Below are 14,176 nucleotides of genomic sequence, written 5' to 3' on the forward strand. Positions count from 1 at the left end.
AATATTAAAACATCGAGGAGAATTGATCAAATAAAAGGCTTATATATAAATACATACATTTTATATTTATTTGTATCTATTATCTTATATATATACTATATATATATATGTGTATATATATATACAAAATATATATTTATATATATATATATATATATAAATTATATATATATTTTTTTTTATAATTTGTATATTATATTTAATATATATATATATATATATATGTGTGTGTGTATATTATATGTATATTTGCCTATATTTACGTATATTTAAATTATACATATAAGCATTTGTATGCATATGTAATATACATATATAATAAATGACTAGTCCCCTTCCTCTTCATGGCAGTTTTCAAGTTTCTTGCCACTATCTTTTATCCTTAACCGTTTTTATAAAGTCATTTGATTGTCACACGAAAGCACAACAATTCTCTTAGCTATATTCTCCACATCTCTCACAGTTTGTTGGCATATATCTATCTAGTTATATATGTATTTATATGTATCTATATAATATATATATATATAAATAATATATATTCTATATATATATAATATGTATATATGCATATATATTATCTAATATATACTAAGGTATTGTCATAATAATTCTGCTGTGCGACGAACTTACAAAGTAAATATGATAAATATGCCTGTTCGGTTTTACGCTGGGAAGCATGGAATTATCCTGGGGTGCCAGATGCACTTACCGTATACAAATCCCTCTGGGACTAAGCCTGTCGCATCTTATATTGGTGAGTTACTTGTGGCTAAATTTTTGTTTGTATGAAAAACGTCACGTCTTTGTAGGCGACAACGCTAATGTGTATGTGTGTGTGTATATATATATATATATATATGTATATATACGGACATGTTTCGAGCAGTACTATCACTAGTTATCAACCCACAAATTAATATGAATGATATTATAATTCTTATAGTAAAATTCAAGGTAATACAGCAAAATGACATAAAAATTATAAGAATACGTTAAAGGATGGCTAATCAAAACAGTTGAGTAAATAAAATAAAATATAGCAAAATACAAAATTTAATCCAAAAAACGGATGGTACAAAGGAAGAATAAATACACCAAGTCAAAATACCAATCATGAAAACGCAGATTAAAGACACAAAAGTAAGGTTGGTTGTAGCCACATTTTTAGCCAAAGAAGGCTTTACCTTGACAGAATATAGAACTTCTTAAATGTCGAGGTCTGTAGCAAACTGAGCAGAGGTTAAAACAGAAAAATGATCAATATGTAAAGGGTGTCCAGTCTCATCGCTGTGTTCTCTAATGGCACTGTAACTAGAGTTACAGTGCAATTAGAGATCACAGGGAGGAGACTGGTCACCCTTTACATATTGATGATTTTTCTGTTTTGACTTCTGCTGAGTTTGCTACAAACCTCGACATTTCAGAAGTTCTATATCCTGTTAAGATGAAGCCTTCTTTGGCTAAAAATGTAGCTGTAACCTCACTGGTGTTTTTAGTCTGCGTTTTGCAGTTTTGTATATTTTGTGGCTTAAATTTGTATTTTGCTTTATTTCATTTTATTTACTCAATTCTTTTAATTAGTCACCTTTTAAAGTTATGTTATTATCCATCTTTTAACATTTTCTAATTTTTTTTTCTGTATTATTGTCGCAACTTACGTTGTGGAGATTGAGGTTAATACTTTATGTAATTACAACCTAGAGTTTTTTTATGCATAATTTCTGAATATAAAATGACTTAGCGCTGCTGTTACTCGAAATTTTATTCTCTCCCTTCGTCACCTCTTGAAAGGCCGTGTTATGTTATGTATATATATATATATATATATATATATATATATATATATATATATATATATATATATATATAATATTACATATGTGTGTGTGTGGGTAGCTGCGCGTGCGTGTGGTGAGTGCGAGTTTGTGCATGAATAAATAACCTTTATACCCTGTGATGTGCCCATAAATTTAGTTTTGCTTTTATATGCTTTTTACTCTCATTTTTATCGTCACCTTAAATTATGAGTTCAAGATTTTTATTTTATGTAAAAAGCAAAATCGATTAAATAATTGTTATTAATGCGAGAGATTGAGTATATTGTATATATATACATATATATATATATATATTATATATATATCTATATATATGTATTGTGTTTGTTTGTGTGTGTGTATGTGCGTTTGTGTCTACAGGGAGAGAGGGAGAGAGAGAGAGAGAGAGAGAGAGAGATATGAAACAATTGTTCGAGATCATATTTGTAAAGTGTTTAAATATTTGACAAACAATTGATTGTTCATTTCCGTATGAAAATGATTGACGTCTGTCAGCGTTCATTCAACTCTTGTAGATATTATTCATAACCACTAATTTATTCATTGATATATCTGTTGTCTCAGATTATTTTCTTTTGCTCTGTAGAAACAAACGGCTTAGTTTTCATAAGGTTAATGACAGCGTCTTTTCAACATGCTAACAGCATGATGTGTTAATTTAGCGGTTTAGCCTTCACTGTTTGTTATCTTGCGTGTCATGTTATTTCGAATATTGTTTAGCGATGAACGTCAGACGATAATCCAATCGAAAACGATGTTGCTTTTGTAAATATTGCTTCTGATTAAACATCAACATTGCTTTATTTTCACCCTGAGCTAGCGCCACATCACCGTATACGTCAGGTGGATCGATCAGACATTTATAGATAACGAGTCATTCTCAAGTTTTTGTCTTCAGTACCCCTCGTGAATTTTAATGCTGTGCAACTTGCACGTATATTTTTCTTCCCTATTTAGCTTTCATGCTAATTATCCAGTGGCTATATTCAGTGTCGATGAGGATTTTTAAGGGCCAACTGGACAGCGATTGGAAAAACCTTGATGGAGTAATGAGCGAATAATGAGGCTTAACAGCCTCGTCAGTTGAGTAGGAAATGAGGTTTTCAGTTAATGATGTTTTAAATCAGAGCGAAAGGTTTTGGTTCTGGTTTACTGGATTAGCATTTAATGACATTAACGATAGACTTTTCATTATCATATTCGTAATGTAATATTGCTAGTTAAATTAATGATGATGATGGTGATTGATAAGTATTACGCAATAAACTGGGGAATGAACTAATGTAAAAAAGAAAAGTGGGATCTTTGATTTTAAGAAATATCAATAACGTCAATATAGTACCTAATTATATTTGCGATTGTGATAAAAAAAAATTGTATAACCCTTGACATATCATGAGAACCTATTTGAAGATCAACATTAGTATTCTGTGTCCGTCAAAAGCCATTTAGTTGATCTAGAACCCTTCAGAATGGTAGTCCCATTTGTACTTGTATTGCTTTAGTGTTTTTCAGGTCTTTGATCCAGTTCTCTACCATGAAGAGAAGGGGAAAGCCTTGTTTTTTTTTCTATTGTTTTTCGTTCTTGAATGGAGCAGGTTGAAACTACTATTTCGTCTGTTTGATTTGTGAAGGCTGATATAAGTTGCCGTTTTATTCTTACATTTAATTTTGTTTTCGTCAATGTCCATGTTAGAGGTAATGGTATGTAATCATTGTTATTTTATTAATATTTTAAGTATATTTTAGTATTTAGGGATTGGAATAAATTAGATGTTAAGCATCTGATTTCATAGTTTTCTTTTATTTGTTTTCAACACCTTGCAGTTACAGGGCTGCCATGTATAAACACACACACACACACACATATATATATATATATATATATATATATATATTATATATATATATATATATATCTATAGTATATATGTGTGTGTGTGTGTGTGTGTGTTATACATGGCAGCCCTGTAACTGCAAGGTGTTGAAAACAAATAAAAGAAAACTATGAAATCAGATGCTTAACATTCTAATATTATCCCTAATACTAAAAATATACTTAAATTATTAATAAAATAACAATGATTAAATACCATTACCTCTAACATGAACATTGACGAAAACAAAATTAAATTTAAGAATAAAACGGCAACTTATATCAGCCTTCACAAATCGAACAGACGAAATAGTAGTTATATATAAATATATATATATATATATATATATATATATATATATATATATATATATATATATATAAACACGAAGACACAAGCAACTGGTATGGAGTTATCAGAAATGCTGATGGGTAGTTGTGAAATGTAAAACCGAACATTAAATCTTCTGAAAACGGAAACCTTAAAAAAATCAGAAACTATTTTTTCACACATTTTTTCGGCCATACTCCACATGACATATCAACGTGTTTTAGCATCTCCAAAGGAAAATGGAAAGTTTTTGAATTTTCCTTTTGAGAGAAGAAGGTAATGGCTTTTTCTCAGAGGGATAAATTCCAGTCTACTTTTTACTTATTTCTGATGGTAATTTTCCATCATCGAAAATGGAAATATTTTTCAAGTATTTGAATGATTCTGTTGTTTTCTTTCATTTTCGTGCATCTTCACTTTGTTTCACCGCCCAGATTCTGGAGACAAGACAGAGCCAATCGTCTTATTCTGATTTTGTTTTTATGAATCGAAATTCACTTCGTATGCGTATATGCAAGTTGAAGGAAATCGTTGTATATCGTATGGTAGAATCTGCTGTTGGCTGCCATTATTCTTGCTTTGCAATAATATGAATTATTTCAACGTAGGCAGATACAAATAAAAGCCGGTGCTGACACCCTGTAAACTGATGTGAAGAAATGCATGCCCATTTATATATAACTACATCCACCCACACACAAATTATACATGTGTATATATATATACGTAGATACACACACATGTTATATATTCATTATGTATGCATATATATATATCTATATATATATACATATACTAAATATATATATATATATCATATATATATATACTCATATATATATTATATATATATATTTATATTATGTCTATATCTGTATATATATATTATTATATATATATATATCTATATATATATGTGTGTGTGTGTGATATATAAATACGACGAGTGTGTAATAATCTAGTATATAATATAATAGATATGTATATAATTATATTTATATATAATCTATATTTTTAAATGTACGTACGTACGTTTATAAGTGTTTATATATATGCGTGTGTGCGCAGATGCATGAGAATAAATTCTGTTACATCAAACAGCAAAGAAAGCTTTGGTGTAAATATAAAAACGAATAAATTCAGAAGTTCACTGTACATACGCTATCTGTTATTCCAACGCCCATTCGTAGCTATGTAACTCAACGGATGCTCCGATGATCGATTTTGGAATTTCTGTTGTTTTCTCTTGGAAGGGAATCACAATGTGAAGGGTGAATAGAAACAAAGATAAAACGCACAAATGGCCTTAGGTGAATGATTTTGGAAATGCTGATTTTCTCTGATATTTTATACAGACAGATTGTGTAAATACATGTGTATGTTCAGTCTGTAATTCAGTAATAGGTTTAGTGGCTTCAGAGAAAGATTTGGATAACGTACCTATCATTTTCATGTAGTAATCGCCAAAGCAAGTGTTTTATATATACCTATATATACATAATACATACATACATACATATATATATATATATATATATATATATATATATATATATATATATATATATATATTATTTCTGTGAGTATGTGTGCCCGTGTATGTATAGATATAAAAGTATATAATTGAATCACAAAAATATGGAACGTGATGAATTTATGATTAAAGACCATGTCACGAAGGAAAGAAAATCAGTGGAGTGGCGCCAGGCCTTTCAACTTACTGACCTTTACCTACAGGTAAATAAAGGACACTAAGTCGAAAGGCCTAGTACCGCTCCATTGTTTCTCTCTCTTCTTTATATATATATATATATATATATATAATACTATATATATATATATATATATTGGTGGATCCAACAGTAACTGAAAGTTATCATACATACTCTATAATCTATACACTTCCAATGGTAAGACAAATGAATTGGCGTTGACGTTTAGATCACCATCTTATTACATAGTTAAATGCAAGGGTTGACTAGCATTTCATTCACTCGTTATTGTAATATTCAAATGTTTCAGTTCTGCTGATATTCAGTGTATTTCGTTTGTGAAATCAAATATATTGTGTTCGTGATCGAACGATTTTTCTGCTTAGGTATAAGAGTTTTTCTTAGTTGTGTGTATTCCTTTTTATGAAAACTTCATCTACTCTTATTTTCTGTTTTTTATTTTTTTTTCTGTGGATACGATAGAAATGTTTTTAAAACTGAGATTGAAACAGTAGATGTCCAGTCTTATGCTTTCATAAGACCATAAAATAAAGGGACGGCTTTTTCAAGAGTCTAATAACCATTTTACACCTTTTATTAAAGGTAGCAAAACTTTTTATTGTATCTCGGATGTAAGATAACAAAGTTACCTTGACATATGTAATCCGTCATTTTGATATTCAAGTTGAGGGTAAATTTTGTAAAGGAATTCTTTCAGCTTACTTTTCATGTCGATAAATGTCACTCACATAACTGTAAGTACGACCAGTACTGCCCTTTTTAAGTTACGGTTTTGGTATGTTTATTGTTATGTCGTATTTCATGACAACAATCTATTATTTATCTCAAATGTATGTGATTTGTCTTGAATTTATATGCATGGAATCAGAGATGTGGTGGGGTCGTCGCGAATACGAAAGTCAGTAGTTCTTATCAGTAGCTCAAGCGTATCTTTCAGTGAGGGATTCTTGAACTTCCTCTGTAGTGCCGAAATCATTTACCTGCATCTTTCATTACCTCCTTCCGCTAACACTTCTGAGTTACGGATTCTGTTCTGCAGCAAGTCGCCCACCGTTACTGAAGTGTTATTTCAAAACACTTCAGCGTTATTGCAGAAGGGAAGTTCAAAGTTTGAAAACAGAAAAGAATTGCCAAGACAATTTTCTGTTGTGCAAGGGAAGTGTGGATGTTGAACGAGAATAAATAGAGAAAAGCCGTTTACGTAGTATATGCGTTGTAAGATTGAAAAATCGATTGAAAGGCGAAAATGGTGGGTCACAGTGTTAATGGTCTAGTCATCGAGCGAGAATGGAGAACGATAAGTTGTTGAATAGAGAATAATCCATGATTATTGGGAAGGAGGAGGAGGGGAAACCGTTACATGTGCTGGTTTTGTGGCGAGAGAAATGTGTTAGAACGTAAGACTGTAACCGGAAAGCAAGAGAGCAATCTAAGATAGAGTTTACATGGCAGCTTGTGTGGGTGGGTTCGACGGGTTGCCAGTGAGCTATCTGTTAATCATGTGAAACGGTTTACGTTTTTTGGGTTTCCTGCGTAGGGAGTTCCTTATAAATTCAGTGTGAATGGACGAATTATACTACTGGAATGCTCTCATTCTTTCATTTTAAATGTCCACACAAACATACACACTATATATATATATATATATATATATATATATATATATATATATATATATATATATATATGGCTAAAGTGACCTTTTAACGTTTTGGATACGATGTTACTACAAAGGCATTAAAACCCTTCGAAGACCCTAGGTATAGAAACCCCAGTCCTCTAGGCATATACTCACACTCACATGCATATAGGCTGCACATATGTTTGTGTGTGTGTGTGTGTGTATGTGTGTGTATGTAGGTAGAGAGGTAGTAGGTAATCATACATACTTTGACCATTTACGTAAAAGCGCAATTTATGTAAGCTTGTGAGGTTTTAACGTTTTTCGTGTTTAACGGCGTCAATAACCTCGTCGTTGCGACGCCAGTAAGAATTAATAAATCAATAAATTTCGTGTTTAAGCTCAAATCGTGAATTGTTGTATAAGTTGTTGACAGAAAAATACTATCACTCGATATTCAGCATGAAAGGAACAGATACAATGAAATTATCATTCTATGATACAATATAAGCCCTTATATCAATGCTGTTTTTTGAATGGTTCTGATGTTGATGCTCATTTTGTTAGCTTTTCATCATGAAAAGAAATTAAAAGAAAAACAAATCCTTCAATTTTGCCGAGGTAAGAGTCCTATTGCTGCTTGGGGCTGCAGGACTCCTGTTGCTTTGTCTTCGGGAAGTTTCTCTGCAACTTGGTGTATTTGTTGTAGACAGACTTCATTTTGCTCTGGGTGAGTCGACTCAGTTCTAACCTATTTTTACTGATTTTAGAGCCTTTATCTTTTTTGTTATATTGCCTTTTTTTCTTTTTTTTTCTTTTTTGTAATGCTTTAAAAATCAGTATATTAAACGTAGTTACTTGTGTTCAATCATTCTGTCTTATTTGTATGAAAGAAACATTTCTTCTGTTTTCATCGAGTTTGACTGAAGAAAAAAAAAGTATTAAGATTCAACTGGGTTTTATGCAGTTATTGTTATTTATTCATATTTATCGAATAGAAACTCTTTTTTTTTAAAGACGGTAACAAGGTGTTAACGTGCAAACTACAACAAATTATTGTAATTTCAGTCTAAATTACAACAATTTGGTTATATTTTGCTTTTGTGAAAACAAAGAACGTTTTTTTTTTTACTCGTATTTCATATGATTAAAATTATTATTTTGTTTCTTGAAAAGTTGCATAAAGCTGGTAAAAATAAGAGATAAAGAATATTCGGAACATTACTAAAGATGGTACTTAATTCTGATTGGCCAAAAACATGAAAATGCGAACACCCTTTGTAGAGGAAGCCACGTAGTGGTGGAAGTGATAGTCATTAAAGTTTCTTTTCCTTGTAAGACGCTGTTCGGTTTACATACAGTCCAACACAAGTTACTGCTTCTGCTGAAGTTGTTAGATCTTCAGTCCTCAAAACGAAGGCAGAGCGTTTTCTTTTAACCTTCCTCCCAAAAGTTTCCCGAGCTACGGAACTCTCACTGCTACACTCCCTCGGTCTCTTTCTCTCACGCCTTCTCGCTCGTTCTCTCTCGGCCAGCTCGCGGACGAGAGAATACGCACCTTTACTCAACCACGCTCTGCGAAACACTGGGATGACCGCGGAGGAGGCACTGTGACTGTGGCAACGGCTCTGCTGACGCCCGCCGCCACCGGTGAGAGGCATTGGTGCCCGTGTCCTATCTCCTGATCCTTCTATTATGACTTTATATACAAAGGCACCCTTTTTTCTTCTTTTTTTCGTACTTTTTAATTTCCAGCTTTTTTATCTTAATACCATGAAGTAAATTTGTCTAAAATTACAATTTTCTCCCTACGTACAGTTGTAATTTTTGACGGATATTCAGTTGATTGGGTTCATTTTCAAGCGGTTATATTTGACTTATATTCAAGAGTTTTCTTTGTTCATGAACTATTTATTTTTTTATTTTTTCCTCTCCGCTCATTATTATTTATATATGTTATATATTATTAAAGAGTACGTTACTGACACTTTTTTGCCTCCCCTGACATTTCAACTTTAAAGTGATTTCTTCCCCATTTATTTTTCTTTTTTTATATGTAGCTTCTCAGGAAGTACTTCTTTTGACGTAACAACATTTGCATGTGGATATAGTAAATTCAGTTATCTTGTTACGAACGATATCCTTTGCAGCATTGTAAGGCTACCTTCCTTATGGAGAATGGATCCTGTTCATAATGAAAACTTGGTGATGAACGCATTAAAAAACTTTTCACTTAGATTTTGAAACTTGCTAAAGACGCCTCGGAAACTTGATGATGACGGGAAAGAGGCCCGTTGATGAATAAGAATAAAGTGAAATTAGTCATTGAGCCAGTTGATTCTGGTCAACTCGCTGGAAGATCGTCTTGTTTTTTCCGTTGACTTTCGCGACAGAGGCGTTAATAGGCAATCTCTTCGCAGCTCTTACTTCCACCCCAGCGCTTACTTCCTTCTTGATATCATTTCAACCCCGACGTGAACCTACTTGATATCACTTTTATCTTAGTGCTTGCTTCCAGCTGGACATCGCTTCAACCCCAGTGCTTGCTTTCATCTATGTGTCACTTCCACCAAAGCGCTTACTTCCTTCGTCCTTGATATCACTTCAACCCCCCAGCGCGTACCATCTGGATATATACCACGTCAACTTCAACACGTACTTCGGGGATGAAGGGATCGCCTCTGTATCACTTCAACCCCGTTGAGGGCATCACTTCAGCCCCAGGACTGCCTTAGGCACTGCAGATTAAATGAAAAACAACTAATAGCCGATGCAATGTCTAGAAACTTAGAATTCGGTGATTATCATCGTCTCTGGAATAATACCCAGTCCTTAAATCCTAAAACTAAAAAGCTATCACAGAGAGCAGAAGAAGCAGTCGGTGACGAAGCTATCGCAGGTATGTGGGCGAGATCACTTCAGCAATATCCTGAATTGCATAAACGATGAAGACTCCCGGAGGGATGTACATAACATCCTCACTGATAACATTCTATTTTGTTTTGCAGATCGTATTACGCCATAAACACATTCTGCCATCCGATAGTTTACGTTTTGCTAGCTGCCCTATCCAATGCGTGCATAATTCACCAGTATTCTTCCAGAATCCTTACTCTGAACTATTACCTATCAGCAGCCTCTCCTGTTTTCCTGTTTTGTGGATGTGAGAAAAGCATCTGACAGAGTAAATTACTTGAAGTTCTCCCTGAAGATGCATAAAAGAGGCACGCCCCTATATTTAATTGGCATTTTATATTGCTGTTTCTCCCCACAACAAATCTGTGTCAAATGGGGTAACGTATTACCGTACACCTTCTGCTCCTTAAACGGGCTTCGGGAAGGAAGCATTATCTCTCCATACCTGTTTAATACGTACACAGATGCCTTGAATGTCAAACTGAACTCGCTCCCAACCGGATGCACTGTCAATAAAACAACTATAAACAACATCTGTTACACCGACGATATGGTTCTGATTCCCTTATCAGTACAAGGTTTCCAACGACTCATCGACACTTGCCGCCAAAATGTAGAGGTATTTGATATCCTATACAACAAAACCAAGACCCGGTGCATGTTGCTGCTCCCGAGATCGCTTAAGCATATTGCAGAACCACAAATTTTCCTCGGAAATCATCGGCTGGAATTCGTGCACGAATTTCCGTATTTGGGTCACATTATCATGGAAGGACATAGAACAGAGGCGTCGTAAACTATGTGCAACTGGCAATGTGATTGCAAGGAGGTTTGCATTTTGTCACCGAGACTTGAAACTGCTGCTCTTCCGCTCGTATTTCTACAGTATCTTTGGGTGCTCCCCCTGGACGATCTATACCCGAGAGACCATGAGACGTATCACTGTTGTTCGCAATGACATTTTGAGACGCCACACAAACACTCCTCGATACCACTCCGCCACACAGATGTTCACAGAAAACCACGTGGTCAATGTAAAAATCATTGTAAGGCGAACAGTCTGATCACCCGACTACGAAACAGCAGCAATTCGCTCATATATAGCATCCTAAGCAGTGAGGCAAGAAACCGCAAGATCTAAATTGTGGGAAAGATGGGAAAATGAGGTCTCTGTTTTTGCAAACTGTCATCTGCAGAATCTGTCATTATTATTGTATCGCTACGATTATTGTTATTACTGGTATTTTCCTTTTTCATTATTACTGTGATTATAATCAGTATTAGGACGGTTATGACCATTATTTTTATCTTTTATACTACTTCAGCAAGTGTGGATATTGCCGATTAATCATTTTTTTATCATGTTATTTTATATATCTAGACTGTGTATGTTATTATCTATTCTCTGTATATTCCATGTATATGGCCTTGAGCTGATAGTAAAAACTATTATTATTGTTACCCCAACTCCAGCACTCACTTCCAGTTCTGTATCACTTCAGTTATGCCTTTGGGGCGCCTCTGTCTGGATGTTCTTGACCACCTCGCTCACACATTGATTCTCTAATTCGAGGATTAGAGACTGATTAATCCTTTGAAGTGCTTGTCATTCACTCCGGGAGTTAGGAGTTCTTTTCTAAAAATTCCAAAGATCAGAATGACCGCACTGAATTTATGATGCCATGCTGATGAAGGTGGTTAAAAAAAAAAATACAACAACAACAACAACAACAACGTCCAAGTGAAAACTATGATTATATCCCTGGTAGTCTCAATTGTGGATGTTTGCAAATGAAATAGCAGGATTGAAACACGCACTGCACGTATGTTTTTGTTTATGAAACATTAATTTGTAGTTCCTGTTTTATTTTGCATATTCACTTCTGTAATTGCTTTTTTTTCTCTCTTCTCTTAGATCGGATGTATTTTTTATATATATAAATGTACAAAGATGGAGTTGTTGCGAAGAATATTCTTTGTGAAATTACTGGCCACTTAGAGTGCGCATAATGAAAAAAACAATTACCGTGATAATTTTGCCTTTTTATATTTTCCAAAAGTATATGCAGCAATCAGGAAAAGAAACTGTTCGTTATGTTACAGAGCGCATTTCCCTTTCGGATTTAGGAGCCATTGTCTTTTGAAGGAATCCTTTTTCTTTCTCTCTCCTGCGCTCACTAATGCACAGGGAACAGATGAAAGGGGAATGTATAACATTAAAAACATAAGTTGAAAGTTTTTTGCGATTCTCTTTCCCGGAACGTTGTTGAATTTTCATCTCTCTCTCTCTCTCTCTCTCTCTCTCTCTCTCTCTCTCTCTCTCTCTCTCTCTCTCTCTCAGTTCACGCTGGCAAAGAACCTTTATTCTGAAATTTGTGGGTATGGATTCGGAGTGTCACATTTAATGTTTTCCATGCGAGGCATTTGAAATATATATTATTTTATATGCCACGTAATTATTTTTTTTTTCTCTCCGAGGAATATTCCTTCATTCCTGCATTTCGGTTTTATCTCTTCATATAACTTTGAATCGCCGATGTTACGAGAATAACTTGTTGAATTCTGCCTCGGCAGAAAAGGGATATCTCCTCTTTACATGTTTCCTATTTTTCTTTAACCGTTTATCTGGATTTTTTTCCCCTCCCTTTCTGATGTTTTTATCTTTTTATATTGACTTTCCTAGCTTTGATTTTTCTTTGTTGCCAGTTTTAAAATTTTATTTTATCATATAAGCGCATATATATATATATATATATATATATATATATATATATATATATATATATATATATATATATATATATATATATATATATATATATATATATATATAGGTATATATATATATATATATATATATATATATATATAGGTAGAGGCTATTGTGTGTGTCTGTGTGTAATATGTATAATTATGGTGTATTTCCAAGTAATGTCAACAAAACTTCTCCCCATCCTTGAAATATTAAGTAGATTACATGCCAAAAGCAGACAGCGAGTAAATCTAATTTAAAGCATGCTTAGTATGAATATTTTTGCAAAATTGACTAGAATTGACGCCAGCTGAATTTGGAGGTTTAGTTAGTCTATGTTGGAATACCTGTTACTTTTCTACTGATTTTAGATTCGGAACTCTACTTTCATACAAACGCTGTTTTACTGTCGAGTTTCAAAACTTAATTAGCGTAGCTGTCTAGTCTTATATCGAGACCTACCAAGCTTATATATATATATATATATATATATATATATTAATTATATATAATATAATAATATATATATAAATATTATATATAGTATGTATTGTGACGAAGTGCCAAGTATCTGGTTTCTACGCTTACCATTTATTAATTGTTACTTCACAACAGCCAGACACCTGAACCTTCATCACAGGTACTAAACGACTGAATACTCTAAAGGCAACAGTGATCCCTTAACAACTTACCAGTATTGCAGAAAATCAGACTAAGCTCATCAAAACAGGTGTGAAGTAATCTTGTAAATAATTAGATTAATCAAAGGGCATCACTCCATCAACAACTTTAAAAGTCTAAGAATTTCCCTGATTTAAGAAGTCTAAGTACTTCCCTGGTTCTAACTCACTTCAAGTAAATTGAAGGAAAACAGATCAATTGCCACTCTATGTTTATACCTTAGCAAATCTTAATTATAATTATACTGGTTTAAATGAAAATACTTATAAAAAATTTTGAATAAATAAATTTATTATTAAACTCAAAATTTATAAGTGAAATTCACAATATCAGGGAAAATTACTGTTACTTGAAAACAAAGTCAATTTTAATTAATTCTTGAATTATATAAGTAAAATTAAATCAAAAATAATTTATCACAAAAT

General features: G+C 33.0%; 1 protein-coding gene across 1 annotated transcript in view; it reads right to left on the reverse strand.

The window, feature by feature from the left end:
- Nucleotides 1–9,058, reverse strand: part of LOC135217504 (G-protein coupled receptor dmsr-1-like) — a 92,245-nt gene extending 83,187 nt beyond the window's left edge. The window contains exon 1 of the mRNA XM_064253459.1: nt 8,961–9,058. The gene's annotated coding sequence lies outside the window, so the exon portion shown is untranslated. The remainder of the gene's footprint in view (nt 1–8,960) is intronic.
- Nucleotides 9,059–14,176: the final 5,118 nt, after the last annotated feature.

The sequence above is a fragment of the Macrobrachium nipponense genome, chromosome 7 (genome assembly GCF_015104395.2).
Source record: "Macrobrachium nipponense isolate FS-2020 chromosome 7, ASM1510439v2, whole genome shotgun sequence".
NCBI classification, from domain to species: Eukaryota; Metazoa; Arthropoda; class Malacostraca; order Decapoda; family Palaemonidae; genus Macrobrachium; species Macrobrachium nipponense.